Source organism: Sorex araneus, chromosome 2 (assembly GCF_027595985.1).
Source record: "Sorex araneus isolate mSorAra2 chromosome 2, mSorAra2.pri, whole genome shotgun sequence".
NCBI classification, from domain to species: Eukaryota; Metazoa; Chordata; class Mammalia; order Eulipotyphla; family Soricidae; genus Sorex; species Sorex araneus.
Window position 1 is genome coordinate 131,186,469 of NC_073303.1, and position 18,697 is coordinate 131,205,165.

Consider the following 18,697-nt stretch of genomic DNA (forward strand, 5'->3'; position numbering starts at 1 on the left):
CCTACCTCTCTGCCAGGCCCTCAACCTCTAAGCCACAGGTATATTAGCAGCACCAAAGGGCTGAGATCTCTGAGATGTGATGTACAAAGCACAAGTGACCAAAGGAAAAGTTAGCAAAGTAAGCTTGGCCAAAATGCAAAAATATACTCAAAAGATGCCACTCATGTGGCCAGAAACAGAGGACAGTGGGTTGGAAGCTAGCCTTGCACATGCCTGACTAGGGTTCAATCCTGGAACCTCAGATGGTTCCCCTAACCCTGCCAGGAGAGACCTCTGAGTACAGAACCAAGAGTAAACCCTGAGCACTAATGTGGTCAAACCCCCGCCCCACCCCCACACCCAAAAAGTGAGGAGGAGGAGGAGGATGGTACATGGACTGAGCATGTATTCTGCCTGCGGCTGCCACAGGCTCACCCCTCACCATCAAGAGCCCCAAGCACCAAGCCAGGTGAAGCCTGGGTATCACCAAGTGCAGTCCAAAACAACCATAAAACACCAATGTGAAAAGGCAAGTCACAGGCAATAAGAGGATCTATAAATCATATATCCAACCACAGATTTATGTTTACCACACATTAAAATCTCAGTAACAAGAAAAACAATTTGGTTTAAAAGAAAAAGGAGTGGGGGGAGATACTAAGTGGTAAGGCATGGGCTGACCATGTGCCAGACCCTGCACACAATCCCTACCACCACAGGGTACAGAGCAGGTGGCCTCTCGGCACCACTGCAAGGTCATGCCATTCCTGCAGAACTGAGGTGTGCCAGGAAGGTCCCTGGGATCCCAAGCATTGCTAGGTGAGACCCCTGTGTTTTTCTTTCAGAGTGCAAACTACCCACACAGTTATTTAAGAAGATATTTGGGGATCCCTGATTTAGCTCAGAGGGCCCCCAAATCCAATGCAGCGGCTTCCTTGGCGATTTCTGGCTGCATGGCAAGAGTCTGTGTAAAGCACCATCACAGAGTGTGATCCCCAGTGAACCTCAGACTGAAAGCCAAGAGTGTGTGTGCACCTCAGCGGGTCCTGCCCAGCACCAGGACTACAGCCTCATGCACTTCATCAAGAGTGTGAGCTCTGGAGAGACAAGTACAAGTGCTGCTGGTAACGGAGGAGAAACTTCGGTGAGTATCGAGGCCAGGAGTCTGATCCTGGTGGAAGCATGGCTAAAAAGTCTGTGGGCACCACAGCTAGGCATGCCTAAATCCCTGTCATCACAACATCAACAATGAAGCAGAGGATGGCAGAAGGGAAAAATAAACTGGAAAGAAGTCATCTGAACAGCTCAAAAATATGAGAAGGTGATTGGCCCTGGTCATCACCAGGGAAGCGCAAGTCAAAGCCACGAGGCAGTACCTCATACCTACTGGGATGGGGACAATGAGACATGGACAGAGCCAGAGCAAGAGTACAGGGATGAGGCACTGTCTTGCATACAGCTGCTTCTGTCACAACCCAGGTTCAATCCCTGGCTCCACACATGTCCTTGAGCACTGCCAGAAGTGATCTCTGAGCATTGGCAGGTGTGGACCTGAGTACCCGCCAAATAAACAAAGACAGTGACAGGAGCTGTGACGATGTGGGAAAGCAAATCTCACACTACTGGGAATGTCAAAAAGGCAAGTCCTTGAGAAAACAATCTGGCAGTTTCTCAAAAGCTTAGAAACAAAATTTACTACCCAGCCCAGCAATTCCTCCCTGAATTCTACCCAAGAAATGGAAAGGGGGAGTCCATGCTGAGAATTCTCAGCAGCTCTGGCCTGCAGAGCCAGCAACAAAGGAGCAGACCAAACACGGGCATGGCAGTGAGAGGAGCATCAGGAGGAAGGGTGGCTACTGAGTGAGCCAGCTCACGGAGACAGAACAGGGTGTTTGCCCGCCTGCATGAACATGGGCTTGGGGAGCAGCAGCAGAACCTGGGGGCTGCTCTAAAATTGGACAGTGGGGATGCTACATATGCTGAAAACTTTACTGGAACTTCTTAAAACTGGAGGATTCTGTGGTGTGCTAAATACATTTCACTGAAGTGGCTCCTCTCCTTGGGCACTGAGGGGGCCAGCTGCGCCCAGCACAACCCCCACAGCTTCACACTCACTTGTTTCAGAATGGAAGGACAGTGTGCCCATCTCTTTGCCAGGACCTGCACTCCAGGGCCCAAACCGAAATTCACATACCTCTAGCCACCACCTGCCCCTAAAGGTCTGTTGGTCAGTACATGCCTCACCCAGGTTCTGGACAGGTGCCCTCGGAGCCTCTTCCAGGTGGCCATCTGGGACCCCTGACCAATGAGACTCAAAGGGAGCATGGTAGATTCAGGCCCCAGGAGCAGAGCTTACCCGCAGCAGCTCGGACCCCCACCACTGTCCCAGTCAGAAAACAACAAAAGGGGGGCTGGAGTGATAGCACAGTGGGTAAGGCGTTTGCCTTGCACGCGGCCGACCCGGGTTCGATTCCCAGCATCCCATATGGTCCCCTGAGCACGGCCAGGGGTAATTCCTGAGTGCAGAGCCAGGAGTGACCCCTGAGCATCGCTGGGTGTGACCCAAAAAACAAAAAAAGAAAACAAAAAAGTGTGAATCATGTCTGGGGGGGGCGGGGGAGGGAGGAAGGAACCGGTCAGCACCATGCTGCAGGCAGCAGCACACCACACCAAGACCTCCTGCCCTCCCTTCCACCCTTGTCTCTGGCTCACCATCTCTCTGGACCTAGTGTACTGTTCTCAGTGCCTGCAGATGCTCAACTAAGCACAGACTCCAGCTCCTTCTTATAAGCAAGCACAAACGGTAAAGTAGCATCTGCTGCATATTTGGTGAGGGAAGACAGAGATAAACTCAGGCACCACTCATCCAGGGGAATGCACGAAAGATGTGCTGGAAAAGAGCCCGTCAACAATTTTCCAGAGTAAGAGCACAAGTGCACAGGTAGAGGAAGTGAAAGCCACAAGACTCACTGCCCCCAAGGACCACATGTCATAAAAGCTACCCAAGAGAAAAGACAAAAGAAGGTCCAGGGAAAAAGGCATTTGTCTGGCACATGGTCAACCCCGGATAGATCCCCAATACTGCAAAGGGTCTCCCAAGCACTCACAGGAGTGATTCCTGAGCTGATAGGAGTAAGCTCTGAGCACCCATGGTGTGGCTCCAAATCCACAACAACCACCACCACGGAAGATGGGAGGGCAGCACAGCACAGACCTAAGCACCAGTTCTTACTACTACAGAGTCACTCCGACCCCTTTGGGAGCTGCCAGCTCAGGGGGGGGCAGCCCAGGTGATCTCACCTGACCACCTTGGCAGTCTGTCTGCAGTTCCCTGAGACCCAAGCTGAGTTGCTCCTGGACTTCCAGCCACAGAAACCGTGAGAAAGGATAACATGAGACCGTTTTAGGTCCCTAAGTCATGGGGTGGTTTGTTAACCGCAGAAGAAATGAGAACAATCACTGACCATGAAAGGTCGGTCTAAGCTGTATCAAGTTCCTGTACCATGAACCCTCGCTTGTGAAAACAAGTGAAGTTCTTCAGAACAAGAAGAACCCAGAGGAAAACAGGGCTAAGCAAAGAAGAGGTAACATAAGACCCTGTGAATTCATGGACTGCTGAAAAAGTGTTCTGATACTACAAAGTAGAGCATGTTTCACTCCGCAATAAGAGATTCCAAGGAGGGGCAGGCTCGAATGGAAATGAGGATTAAAACAAATGCAGAAAATGAACAAAGATCCATTCTCAATCCAGATTGCACATTTAAAATCACTTGGGAACTTCAAAACACTGTCTGCAAAAGTAGCCGGGGGCAGGCCCAGTATATTTTAGGCGGTCTCCTGATGATTTTCATATGCAGCTAGAACTGAAAATACTGACGGACAAGAATATAACTAGGGAATCACAGAAATCACCAATAGCAAGTTCCACACCACATCACAGAGAGCAGTGAAAAGTCACTGAGTCACGCAGAAGGGGCAGGCACCCCAAAGCCCACTTGCATGTAAAGCCCCACCATGGAACACCCAGTGTCAGTTGTCAGAGATCAGAACACATGCTTATACCACCACATCCCCACCTCCACTGTAGGAACAGTTCCCTGCAGGAAATGAGCACAGGAATCGGTAGAACTTGCTGGTATTCAGCAGAGTCTGAATAAGGGCCTGAACAAGGGCCTGGCCTTGTGCTCCAGCTGCAGAAGCCAGAAACAGCAGCAAGGGCATGAAGACACTGGGCTGAGGTGCCACCTGCACTGGGACCTGAGCGACCCAGCCATCCAGCATGCAGTGCAACCACCAGCCAATACCTCATAGGGAACCTCCCAGAAAGACAGAGTAAAAACAATGGAAAGATAATGAACAAAACACCCCAGATTGGAGGAAAACTAGAGATGCAAGAAACTAAGAAAATATGAAAGTAAAAAAACGTATCGAGGATCATTATCAAAACCAGTAAAAGAAAAAAAAAATCAGGGGCCAGAATGGCAGTACAGTGAGTAGGGCACTTGCCCTGCATGCAGCCGACCTGGGTTCAATCCCTGGCACTCTATGTGGCTTCCCTAGTCTGCTAGAAGTGATCCTTGGGTGCAGAGCCAGGAGTAAGTCCTGATCCAGCTGTGGCCCAAACAACAAACAAACAAAATTAATCAGAGTTCCAGAAACCTCTCAACAGAAGCCAGATACCACAAAAGATATCTTTAAAACACTAAAAGCAGAATCTCTGCTCCTCTCCATTCCATAAAAGCTGACTCTTCTAGTGTAGCACCAGCCACATCTCTGAGACAGGTGGTGAAGGTCAGAATGAATGGATTTGGCCATACTGGGTACCTGGACACCAGGGTTGCCTTTAATTCTAGCAAACTGTGGCCATCAATAACACCTTCATTGACCTCAACTACATGGTCTAACATTCCAGTATGATTCTCCCCACAAATTCAATGGCACAGTTAAGGCCACGAATGGAAAGCTTGCCATCAGCAGAAAGCCTGCATCTATCTTCCAGGAGCGAGATCATCACTCAAACATCATTGCCAACATCAAATGGGTAACACTGGTACAGAATATGTCATGAAATCCACTGGCATCATCAGTACCTTGGAGAAGGCTGAGGCTCACCTGAAGGGTAGTGCCAAAAAAGGTCACCATCTCTGCCCCTCTGCCGATGCCCCTGATGCTTGTGATGGACTGAGCCATGAGAAATATAGTTGCCTCCAGAATGTCAGCAATGCTTCCTACACCAACTGCCTGGCTCCCTTGACCAAGGTCATCTATGACAACCCTGACCTCAAGGAGGGTTTCATGACTCCAGTCCATACCATCAATGCTACCCAGAAGACCGTGGATGACCCAGAACATGCTGCCACTGGCATTGTCAAGGCTGTGGGCAAGGCCATCCTGGAGCTGAATGGAAGCTGACCGGCATGGCTTTCCATGTCTCCACCTCCAACACCTCTGATAGACCTGGACTGATGCCTGGACAAAGGTGCCATATAAGATACTGAGAAGGAGGTAACCTTTGCCTCACAGGGCCCCTCACGGGCAACCTGGGCTACACTGAGGACCAGGGTGTCTCCTGTGACTTTAGCAGTAACCCCTATTCTTCCTTCAATGCCAGGCTGGCGCTGCCCTCCAAGACCTTCATCAAATTCATTTCTTTTTTTTTTTTGGTTTTTGGGTCACACCTGGCGATGCACAGGGGTTATTCCTGGCTCTGCACTCAGGAACCACTCCTGGCGGTGCTCAGGGGACCATATGGGATGCTGGGATTTGAACCTGGGTCGGCCGCATGCAAGGCAAACGCCCTACCCGCTATGCTATCATTCCAGCCCCTCAAATTCATTTCTTGATACAACAATGAGACTGGTTACAACAGGGTCGGCAGGATCATGGACCTAAGGGTCTCCAGAGCCTCCAAATTTGGGAACCACCAGCTCCTGTGTGAGCATGAAGAGGAAGTAAGAGGCTCTCTACTGCTGGGGAGTCCAGTCCCCACTCACCTACTGTAAAAAACTATGCACTCCGAGGGGCGTGTGCACTTGTGGGCTCTCCAGGCAGCTCTGTCTCACCGCCCGCATTCGGTGCTCTGGAACCGTGTATGGGCTGGATCGGGACGGCCGTTGGCCAAGGACAGGCAAAGGAAGAACGAGGACCAAGCTGGTTGCTGATTAGTTACCGTTTATTCAATCTTCCATCTTTCTCATCTCCCACACTCCCAGCTCCGTCCTCTCTCTGGATCTACTGCAGCCCCCTCATCTCTCTCCTCCCTCTTTTCCTCTCTGGCCCTTGCCCCTAGGTTACACACTGCCAGGTAGCAAAATCAACATAAGAAGGCTCTTCCTGGCCTTTCCTCTAGATCGGGGACAAGACAAGGATGCCCACTCTCACCACTTCTCTTCAATATAGTACTGGAAGTACTAGCAATAGCCATTAGGCAAGAAAAAGATATTAAGGGCATTCGGATAGGAAAGTAAGAAATCAAACTCTCACTATTTGCAGATGATATGATACTATATCTAGAGAAGCCTAAAAGCTCTACTAAGAAACTCTTAGAAACAATTGACCTGTACAGTAAGGTCGCAGGCTACAAAATCAATACCCAAAAAACCATGGCCTTCCTATACGCAAACAATGAGACAGAGGAAAGGGACATGAAAAAAGCAATCCCGTTCACAATCGTGCCCCAGAAAATCAAATACCTCGGAATCAGCTTAACCAAGGAAGTAAAGGACCTCTACAAAGAAAACTATAAAACGCTACTCCATGAAATAAAAGAGGACATGAGGAAATGGAAACATATCCCCTGCTCATGGATAGGGAGAATCAACACTGTCAAAATGGCAATATTCCCCAAAGCATTATACAGATTCAACGCGATCCCTATAAGGATACCCATGACATTTTTCAAAGAAATGGATCAAGCAATCTTGAAATTCATATGGAACAATAAACGCCCACGGATAGCTAAAACAATTCTGGGGGGAAAAGATGATGGGAGGCATCACCCTCCCCAACCTTAAACTTTACTACAAAGCGGTAACAATTAAAACAGCATGGTACTGGAACAAAGGCAGAGCCACAGACCAATGGAACAGAGTGGAATACCCCAACACACAACCACAAAAGTATGATCATCTAATCTTTGATAAGGGGGCAAGAAAAGTGGAGTAAGAAAAGCCTCTTCAACAAATGGTGCTGGCATAACTGGAAAACCACATGCAAAAGAATGGGCTTAGATCTCGACTTGACACCATGCACTAAAATCAGATCAAAATGGATTAAAGACCTCAACATCAGACCACACAGTCCATAAGGTACATCAAAGACAAGGTCGGCAAAACCCTCCATGATATTGAAGATAAAGGTATCTTCAAAGATGACATGGAACGGGGGCCGGAGTGATAGCACAGCGGGTAGGGCGTTTGCCTTGCATGCGGCCGACCCGGGTTCGATCCCCGGCATCCCATATGGTTCCCCAAGCACCGCCAGGAGTAATTCCTGAGTGCAAAGCCAGGAGTAACCCCTGAGCATCGCTGGGTGTGACCCAAAAAGAAAAAAAAAAAAGATGACATGGAACTAAGCAATCAAGTGAAAACAGAGATAAACAAATGGGACTACATTAAACTAAGAAGTTTCTGCACCGCAAAAGACATAGGGACCAGAATACAAAGGCAATCTACAGAGTGGGAAAGGATATTCACCCAATACCCATCCGATAAAGGATTGATATCAAGGGTATACAAAGCACTAGTTGAACTCTACAAGAAGAAAACATCCAACCCCATCAGAAAATGGGCCAAAGAAATGAACAGAAACTTTTCCAAGAAAGAGATACAAATGGCTAAAAGCTACATGAAAAAATGCTCTGCATCACTAATCATCAGGGAGATGCAGATCAAAATGAGATACCACCTCACACCACAGAGAATGGCACACATCCAAAAGAACAAAAGCAACCGCTGTTGGAGAGGATGTGGAGAGAAAGGGACCCTTCTACGGTGCTGGTGGGAATGCCCACTGGTCCAGCCCCTTTGGAAAACAATATGGACACTTCTCAAAAAATTAGAAACTGAGCTTCCATTTGATCCAGCAATACCACTTCTGGGAATATATCCTGGCGAGGCAAAAAAGTACAGTCGAAATGACATCTGCATTTATATGTTCATGGCGGCACTGTTTACAATAGCCAGAATCTGGAAAAAACCCGAGTGCCCAAGAACAGATGACTGGTTAAAGAAACTTTGGTACATCTATACAATGGAATTCTATGCAGCTGTTAGAAAAAGTGAAGTCATGAACTTTGCACATAAGTGGATCAACATGGAAAATATCATGCTAAGTGAAATGAGACAGAAAGAGAGGGACAGACATAGAAAGATTGCACTCATCTGTGGAATATAAAATGGCAGAGTAGGGGCTGGAGAGATAGCACAGCGGGTAGGGCATTTGCCTTGCACGCGGCTGACCTGGGTTCGAATCCCAGCATCCCATATGGTTCCCTGAGCACGCCAGGGGTAATTCCTGAGTGCAGAGCCAGGAGTAACCCCTGTGCATTGCCAGGTGTGACCCAAAAAGAAAAAAAAAAAAAAAAGGCAGAGTAGGAGACTAATACCCAAAATAGTAGTTTATAATACCAGGCGGTTGTCTCCATGGCTTGGAAGCTAGCCTCACACGCTGGGGGAAAGTCATCCCAGATAGAGAAGGGAACACTAAGTAAAATGTGATTGGAAATGCCGAGCGGGGAGGGAGATGCACGCTGAAAGCAGACTAGAAACTGTACATGATGGCCACTCAATACCCCTATTGCAAATGACGACACCCAAAAGGAGAGAGACAGAAAAAACTGGAATGCTCTGCCACAGAGCAGAGTGGGGTGGGGGGGATGATATAGAGGGTGGGAGGGATACTGGGTTCATAAGTGGTGGAGAATGGACACTGGTGGAGGGATGGGCTCTCGAACATTGCATGAGGGTAAAACAAGCACGTAAATGTGTGAATCTGTAACTGTACCCTCACTGTGACTCACTAATTAAAAAATCAATAAATTATAAAAAAAAAAAAAAGAAGGCCCTTCCTGAGGGCTGTCAGGTTCAAAGGGAACACAACCTAGGGGCATTCCAAAGTCCTTCCTGACTGCCAGTAGGCAAGATATCTCTTAAGGGTTTTTTTTCCTCTCCTTATTCCAAATACTCATTAACATCTTAATATTAGTTATTTTTGTATGGACATAACAAGAGATACATTGAGGCTTGCAAGGCAGCTCTCCTGGCAACATCTTGCCACAGACTCAGGCTCCTGACTTCAACAGATTCCCTCTCAGACCACCTGAGGAAGGGAGGAGCTAAGGGAGCCCTATCCAGTCCTCTACCATCAACAAAGTACACTATACCCTCCCCCTACCACCCTCAAAACACTAAAAATAGGGGCTTTAAAGAAAATGCAGGGGTTAATATGCTTGCTTTGAATGCAGCTGACCCTATTCAACCCCTCAGCACCACATATAGTCCCGGGACCAGCCAGGAATAATCCCTGAGCATTGTCTGGTGTGCCCCCCTCCCACCAAATATTAGAAAATAACAAGATATCCAAATCAAAAATCTTGACCTAGGCGCCTGAGTGATAGTACAGTGGGTAGGATGTTTGCCTTGCACGCAGCCAGCCCAGGTTCAATCCCCAGCATCCCATATGGTCCTCTGAGCCCTGCCAGGAATAATTCCTGAGTGCAGAGCCAGGAATAATCCCCGAGCATGGCTAGGTGTGACTCCAAAAGCAAAAAGCAAACAAACAAAAAAACTTGACCTAGAAATCTAAACCTATCTAAAATATTCTTTTGGGGGGATGTGAGGGGACGGCTACACTTGGCAATGCTCAGGGATTACTCCTGGCTCTGCACTCAGAAATCACTTCTGGCGGTACTTGAGATTGTATGGGATGTCAGGGATAGAACTAGGTAGGCAAATGGCATATCCACTGTACAATCTCTTCAGCCCATGTTTTAAAATAGGGGCTAGAGAGACAGTACAGCTGTGAAACACTTAGATATTCTGAAATTACAAAGTTATTCATCATTGGGTTCCAGGCATAAAACATTTCACTCCCTACAGCAGTGTCCACTTCCCTCTACCAATCCCCTCCTCACCCCTATTGCCTCCCACCCACCAGTAAAATCAACAGAGAAATTTTTAATTAAAAAATGAAGGGACTGGATGGGCTGGAGTGACAGCACAGGAGGTAGGGCGTTTGCCTTGCATGCAGCCAACTCAGGTTCGAATCCCAGCATCCCATATGGTCCCCTGAGCACTGCTAGGAGTAATTCCTGTAATTCTTGAGAGCAAAGCCAGGAGTAACCCTTGTGTATTGCCGGGTGTGACCCCCTCCCCCCCAAAAAAAGGGACTGGAGTGATAGTACCATGATTAGGGCATTTGCCTTGCATGCAGCCAACCTGGGTTGGATCCCGAAATCCCATATGGTCTCCCAAGCACCACCAGGAATAATTCCTGATTGCAGTGCCAGGACCACCGGGTGTGGCCCAAAAAAAACAAAAATAATTTTTATTAGTGAAAAGACTTATTTTCCCCCCAAAAAAGTGAGATGTAGTTGCTAAGAGGCCAACAGCAGGATACTAAAGAAATTTCTTCAGACCAAAAGAAAATGAAACTACCTGCCAGGCAAAACCTAAATGAATATGCCACGGGGGATGTGCTGGGCCAGTTTGTGGGTGGGTGTGACTGTCTAGCTACTGGAAAATGGGGGATCTGGGTGGAGGAGGCCCAGTCCAAGCAGGCTTGGAGATCTCAGCCCCGGTCCTGCACACCTGGGTTCCACTGCTGGTTCCTTCATCCGTGAGGCTCATCCGAACTTGTTCCATGAGGTCTTCAACTGCCAGGGCTCTGCTTGGGGCAGGGAGGGAAACTCAACCCGCCCCCCTCCAAGGGGCCCTGGTGAAGACAGCCAGGTGCGGGGGCAAGAGATTCTGCATCGCTCTCTTCCAGGAACTTAGTTTTATAGTCTCTGTATGTTGGGCGTTGATGGGATTACACGGCCAGGGGCAGTTTCTGCGCCTAAGAGGCCCAGTCCCGGGCTGAGCAGCCTTGGAGATCTCGGCCCCAGGCCCCACACACTTGGGTTCCTCTGCCAGTTCCTTCATGTGTGAGGCTCGTCTGTGTGGAGAATGGCCTTGAGCATGGTTGTGGCTGGGTTCCGGAGGTCTTCAACTGCCTATTAGATCTATTAGAGTAAGTGAGTTTATATTCAGAAAAGCAAAAGATGACAGGGTATGGGAATTGGAAGCCATTAACAAGAGGCAAAGAGTGTGCCCACTGGAGTGGGGTGGCGCCAGCCCAGCCTACAGGTGGCCCCAGCTGCCGGAAGCCACACCCTCGACCCACCCTCGGCGCCATCTTGCCACATTCAACAGAGAAGTCGGGCCTTCTGGTGAGCAATGCGGTCGGAGAATGCTCTGGACCCGAGACGGGGCCACCAACACCGGGGATCCAGACGGAGGAGGTACAGCCAGCACACCATCTCCAGATGGAGCCCTGGCGACACTGAGCAGCAACTAACATGGCTCCGGGACGCGGGACTGGGACAACTCCGAACCGCGTGGCCGCTAATGCGGCTGCATGACCTTTTCTAAAATCTGAAAACATACAACCTTTTAATGGAAAACTAATTATCAAATGCTTCCTTGGTAGTAGGGCTGTCTTTCTTGGGGGAGAAACTCCAACAACAATAGTGAGTTTTGTGTTGAAATATGGAACGTAATGAAGGTAAAGAGAAAATGAAGTGAAATTCATCAGTTATACAGTTGGGGATGGGGGGCAGGGGAGGGGGGTATACTGGGGTTTCTGGTGGTGGAATCCATGGGCACTGGTGAATTGATGGGTGTTTGAATATTGTATAACTGAGACATAACCCTGAGAACTTTGTAACTTTCCACATGGTGATTCAATAAAAATTTTTTTAAAAAAAGTGTGCCCAAACTTTTCGGGATGACCCCACTCAAATCTACCCATCTTTACTCATCTCAATGCACTAAGAACATGTGTCTACTGGCTCACTCTTGAAGCCCTTGAACTATTACTTCCTTTCTCTCCCCTGACATCTAAATAAGTTTCAATAAAAATATCTTGCTCTGGGGCTGGAGGTAGTCCAGCAGGTAGCCTGCTTGCCTTGCATGCAGCCGACTTGGGTTTGGTCCCTGGCACCCTATATGATCCCTGAGCCCCTCTGGGAGTGGTCCCTGAGCACAGATCAGAAGTAAGCCCTGAGCACCACCAGGTGTGACCCCCAAACAAAACAAACAAAAAAGATCTTGCTTTACTAAAAAAAAAAAAAAAAAAAGTCTCTAAGGTCCAGAGAGATCATACAGCAGGTAAGGTGCTTGTATTGCAAGCAGCCAACTTGGATACGATTTCCAGAACTATACATGGTTCCCTCAGAACATTAAGCACAGAGCCTGGAGTAAGACCTGAGAATGGATGTGACTGAAAACAAAACAAAGTCTCCAGACAGTCAGGGCAGTGCTGACACAAAAGGGACAAGATAGGTCTTCCCTGCTTGGCCAGAGAACCTGAAGATCCAGGGAGGATGAATTCGGAGACAGTTAGCAGGATCTGAACCAAGCTAATAATGGTCATTCCAGAGTATCAAAAAGCTAAAACCAGCAGAGAAAAAGAATGAAGATAGAAGCTGACTCCAGTGGCCTGACTGAGGAGTGGGGGAGAGGAGGGAGAATAGCTGGGTCGCAGTGTGTGAAGCACAATGTGCTGTCCTCAATTACCGATTCAACCCTTCCCTATCAAAGGGCCAAAGCAGCTCTCTCTACCTCCTGGAGGCTTGCGTCATGGTTCCAGAGTCCCAAGTTCAAAAGGGAAGGTGGAAAGACATGGACTCCCGCAACTCTCTTGATGTGAGAATAGCAGTCCCAAACAGTGGCCCTGAATTCAAGACTCAGAAAAGAACCACAGGCAGGGAATGTGAACAAGAAATAAGTTTCTGCTGCCAAGGGGCAAGGAAACATGGGGGTGATGTGATCACAACTTTCCCAAGTTGTCAAAGCGGTCAGAGATACAGTACAGCGGGAAGGGTGCTTGCCTGGCACTCTGCAGACATGGGTTCAATCCCCAGCTACACATACAGCCAGTCCCTCAGCCCACCAGAAGTGATCCCTGAGCCCAGAGCCAAGAATAAGCACTATTGGGTGTGGCTCAAGAGCAAAAAAAATATCATTCAAATTCCAATTCCTAATTCAGAAAGCATCTTCCTTCTCCAATCTTCTCCGACCAGATTATTTGTCAGGTTACTGACATAACCCTGCCAGCTGCAAGCTCCTAAACTTGTCCTGCTCAGAGACCTGAGGGATCTTCCAATTAGCCAGATACTAAAATCCCTCAGATCTGAATACAAAGATCACCATGTTCATCTCCCTATTTCCTTATTCCTAACACTATCTGCAAAACTTCAAACCACACACAGCCCCCCTCCTTCCTTTGCCCCCAAACCTAGAACACTGTCTGCTACCCCACAAACCTCCCCTCCCATTAATGTGAAGACCAGCCTTCCAGAAACCACCTAACAATCGTCACACTCCTCTTCCCTCTGAGCATTCCAACATAAAAGTGTTCTGCAAATGGACCTAATTCGCTCTGCCAAAGTTGCTGCAGGCAGCATAAAGATGACACATGTGGCTGTGTCCCCATAAAGTTTACAGGGCTCGTGGGTCTAAGATAGGAGAGTGTTTACCTTGCAGGTATAGAGCTGTGAGGTGGGGCCCTAGCACCATCCCACAACACAAATGTGATTTCCAGCACAACAGGCACCAAAACAAGGTGTGCACATACATTGTAACCAAATGTGCAATCCTCAACAAGCACTTCACCCAAATGCCCGATTGAAGTGCAGAATCCCTAGAAACAGCTAAGTGTGGAAGCACCCAACCAAGTGCGTATGACCCCAGTCACCACAGAAGAACCAAGTGTGTAAGCACCCAAACAGGTGTGCGTGACTCCAGTCATAAAAAAGCCAAGTATGTAAGTACCCAAACAGATGTTGTGTGACCCCAGTCACAACAGAACAAGTGTGTAAGTGCTCAAAAGGTGTGTGATCCCAGTCACCACAATAGTAACAGTAACAAAAGGGCGGGGGAGGGGAGGGGGCACACTTCACTTAAAACAGGCTGGGATCTGCCACTGGCTGTGGAGCAGATCCCTCCTGAAGCATCATTTGGCATTTATCACAGAAAGGCTCAAAGGATTTTCTCCTTCCCAAAACCCTTGAAAGAAAAGGGTTCCACATGTCTGCAATGCTACAATATATGCATAACTGCATATAGATCGTACTTCAATTTTTATTTTTTGGTTTTTGGGCCACACCCAGTGAGACTCAGAGGTTATTCCTGGCTTTGAGCTCAGGGACCATACAGGATGCAGGGATTGAACCCAGGATGGACTGAACCCGGGTTGGATGCATACAAGGCAAATACCCTACCTGCTGTACTATGTTTCCAGCACCACACTTCAACATTTCTATCCTTGAAGTATCAAATTAATAATGATACTTGGAAACATTTTTCAAGGCTGGGGTAAGGCAAGGGCTTCCCTGATGTACTATCTCTTAGGCCCACAGCAACTGTTAAACCAAAAAAACCTCCATCCACAAGCACAATAGTGTTAATCAGTCCTTTTCACAACTCACAAGCAACATCAAAAACCAATGTGACTTGGGCTGGAGAGATAGCACAGCGGGTAGGGCGTTTACCTTGCACGCGGCCGACCCGGGTTCGAATCCCAGCATCCCATATGGTCCCCTGAGCATGACCAGTGGTAATTCCTGAGTGCAAAGCCAGGAGTAACCCTTTGCATTGCCAGGTGTGACCCAAAAAGAAAACAAAAAACAAAAAACAAAAAAAAAAACAATGTGACTTGTTTTATAGCAAGCTTATGAGTGAGGATGCAACTTAACATGACATACCACGAAAAGATTCATCAAATAAAAAGAAGTCATTATCATATTTCAGGTTGCTGAAGAAGAGAGTAGGCACTACTGCTCACACACATTCTAGGGAAAGATGAACCATGCAAGTACTTCTTCCAGACCCAGGCTCAAGCAGTAGAACCTGAGTTCAATACCCAGCACTGCCAGATGTGGCCTTGGTGTCCTCCAGTACAGCCAAGTGTGACCCCTTATGAAGAAATCCAAAATGTTGGTCCAAGAAGCACTAGCACGGCAGCAGTAAGGGGTCTGTTCGAGCAGGGGGGATGAGGGATAATAATTTACAGGTCAGTAAATAGACACAACAAAGGCATTCTGTTAGTAAAACCAACCATCTCAATTTGAGAATGTATAATACAATATTTTTTTCAGCAGCACCAAAGAGCCAGGCTGAAGTCTAAAAGACACTGTATTTGCTGATATTAAATGATTCAAGGACAGCTTGCCCCAGGAATGCGCACACGCGCATGCACACACACGAGAAAAGGCTAGAATGGACATTTTACGCTCTCTTGATCTCTAGAGACTTTAAATTTTGCTCACCAAAACTATTTCATCATTATTTGTTCTAAAGATAAATCTCCCCTTAAACACCATATATACCAAGGCCCTATCTAAGCGGAAGTCTTCACCATTAGACAGAGTCACCAAGTCATCAAGGAGAGGGTTATCCAGACCCATGGGGCTGGAGTGATAGCACAACGGGTAGGGCGTTTGCCTTGCATGCAGCTGACCTGGGTTCGATTCCTAGTATCCCGTATGGTCCCCTGAGCATCGCCAGGAGTAATTCCTGAGTGCAGAGCCAGGAGTAACCTCTGTGTATCGCCAGGTGTGACCCAAAAAGCAAAAAAAAAAAAAGACACGCCAGACCCAGCATGAAACATCTCCATGGAAAATATGGAGCATTTTCCCACTTGATTCAAAATCAAGTTTTTCATCTTCCTATGGCTTTGCAGGATACTAAAATTCTCATTTTGCTGCTTCTGGGAATATTCTGTAGTATGAAAGACTATTCCTAAAAGGCCTTTCATCATCATTTGTTCTAAAGATAAACTTTTATCTCTCCTACTAGGATAGCAGTGTTGGGGCTGGAGTGATAGCACAGCGGGTAGGGCGTTTGCCTTGCACACGCCCAAGTACGACCAGGGTTCGATTCCCAGCATCCCATATGGTCCCCTGAGCATGACCGGGGTAATTCCTGAGTGTAGAGCCAGGAGTGACCCCTGAGCATCGCTGGGTGTGACCAAAAAAAGAAAAAAAAAAACCAAAAACACACACACAAACTAGGATAGCAGTGTTAAGTATCACAACAATGGGTTCAGTGGGTGGGAAGGGGTTGTTGGGCCACACCCAAGGTGCTCTCAGAGTTTACTCCCTGTGGTGTTTGGGGACATGCAGTGCCCCATTTGGCTGAATACAAGGCAAGTGCCTTAGGCCATGTACTATCCTTCTGGCCCTTTCTAAAATTTGCTGTAGGGGCTGGAGCAATAACACTGCAGGTAGGGTGTTTGCCTTGAATGCAGCCCACCCAGGTTCGATTCCCAGCATCCCATATGGTCCCATGAGCACCACTAGGAGTAATTCCTGAGTGCATGAGCCAGGAGTAACCCCTGTGCATTACTGGGTGTGACCCAAAAAGCAAAATAAATAAACAAATAAAATTTGCTGTTGCTGCAGTTTGGGGGCCACACCCAACCGTGCCAGATGTACCACAGGTTCTGCACTCAGGTATCCCTCCTGGCAGGTTCCCTGGACAGAATAATGGTGTTGAGGATCAAACCCGCGCTACCAGGTGCAATGCAAATGACCCGCCCCAAGACCTCTCAGCCCTCAGAATGTTTAAAGGTTCTACGTAATAATTTATCTAAGGACATGAAATGTATTCCTCTTTCACATTGACATAGACTCACTTCTCCAAACTGAGACCTCACTTGACCACTTGACGGTGTTTAAAAAGAGAAAAAAAGACCGCGGGGTGAAGAAACGGCGCAAAGGGCAGGGCCGGCGCAAAGGGCAGGGCCGTGCGCCAGCCCAGGTTCACGCCCCCCCCCAACTCTGGGACAGGGAAAGAAGATGAGGAGCGACTCGGGACGGGGCGGGGCGGGGCGGGGCGGCGCGGGCGCGGCCTTCCCCGCCAGCATCACAGGCGTCCCCATTCTACAGAAGAGGAGCAAAGGCAAGAGTACAAAGCCGGGCGGCAGCGTGGCTCCAGGCCGCCTCTCCCGCACCGCGCCGCCTCCCGGCCAGACGCCGCGGGGGCCGCGTCCTGGCGCCCGGCCACGCCTCGGACCTGGTCCCCCTCCTCGGGCGGGGACACACCTGCCCATTGTGCACGGGAACCACCTGCTGTGTGCGGCGCCCACCCGCGTGCGCATTGTCTGCAGAGGTCACGGGCGGCCCGCGGCGGCGCGAGGGGCGGGGGCGCCGCAGTGCCCGCCGCAGCTGCTGGTGGGCGCCGCCTGCAGCGCTCCCGCAGCTGCCGCCGCCTCGGCCGCGACGCGTCCGAAAATAAAGGCGCGCGGCGGGACACGGCTCACCGCAGAGGCCGCAGCCGCACCCGGCCCCGAGCGCGGACAAAACCGCCCGACCCCCGCGCCCGCGCCGCCCGCCCCGCACCCGGTCCCGCGCCGCCCTCACCGCACCCGGCCCCGCGCGGCCGCGCCCCGCCGCCCCCTCGGGCTCGGCCGGCTCCGACGCGTGGGCCGGGGGCCTAGCCAGGCCGGGCGGCGGCCGCGGCGTCGGCTCTCCGCCATCTTCCCGCCCGCGCCTCTGCGCCCGCGCTCTCACCGGCCGGCTGCGCGCGGGCCGTGCCGCCACAGCCCCTCATCCCGGCCCACGCCGCGCCTGAGCTCTGAGGCTCTGCCGCCGCCGCCGCCGCCGCCGCCGCCGCCGCCGCCGCCGCCACCGCCGCGTCCTCCGCCGCCGCCGCGTCCTCCCGTCACCAGCGCAACCCCCCGCCCTCCGCCCCGCCCCCGCGGCGCCCGCGCTCGCCGCCAGGGGGCGCGCCTGCGCAGTGCGCGTGCGCGGCGCGGCGCCCGCCGGGAGTTCCGCCGAAGGCGCGCGGCTTGTCGGGAGGCGTTCGCACTGGATGCCTTGTCAGTGACCTTACGCTGGTCCTCTGGCCGCCTTCCCTGGGGTCTCCGGGGTCGTGGTGTCAAGCCCCTCGCTTGCCTACGCAGGCCGATCCTTGCCTCTCCCGAGGTCCACATCTCCTAAGGGCCCCCCTGCGTCCTGGGACGACCCTGGACCCCCCTACCCCGCACGCCACTGACTTTCACCTCCTTGGGCCTTGTTGGCTTCCTGGGCCCACGCCCTCAACTCGCTCTAGACGTCATTAGCCTCGACGCCCACCTCAGCCTCGAGTCCTTCCTCAGCCTTGGCCCACTCCTCAGCCTTCGATCCCTCATTAACCTCGAATTCAGCCTCAGCCTCAGCCCTCTGCTCAGCATCGAATCCCTCCTCAACCTCGACCCCCTTCCTCAGTGTCAGGGTCCTGGCCAGTAGACCCCGGAAAACTGGAGTATGATCCCCCAGCCACCGGACTTACTCCCTATAGGAGAGGGAGTGGCAAGGGGAGAAGCCTCTGTCCTGCCCCTCAGTGCACCGCGGCCACCCCACCGCCGCCACCGAGAAAGAACCACGCAGAGGGGGGAGAGTTGGAGGTCAAGCAACTCTCATTTTATTAGAACTCACACGCTGACATTTAAAGGCAAATTTTTAGGGAGGAGTGGA

General features: G+C 50.2%; 1 protein-coding gene and 1 pseudogene across 4 annotated transcripts in view; one reads left to right on the top strand and one right to left on the bottom strand.

Annotated features, from left to right (window-relative positions):
* The window catches only part of ARHGAP39 (Rho GTPase activating protein 39), a 65,630-nt gene extending 47,733 nt beyond the window's left edge, over positions 1–17,897 (bottom strand). For all 4 annotated transcript variants that reach the window (XM_055125849.1, XM_055125848.1, XM_055125847.1 and 1 more), the window contains exon 1: positions 17,753–17,897. The gene's annotated coding sequence lies outside the window, so the exon portion shown is untranslated. The remainder of the gene's footprint in view (positions 1–17,752) is intronic.
* LOC101554611 (glyceraldehyde-3-phosphate dehydrogenase-like) lies at positions 4,678–17,820 on the top strand (annotated as a pseudogene).
* Positions 17,898–18,697: the final 800 nt, after the last annotated feature.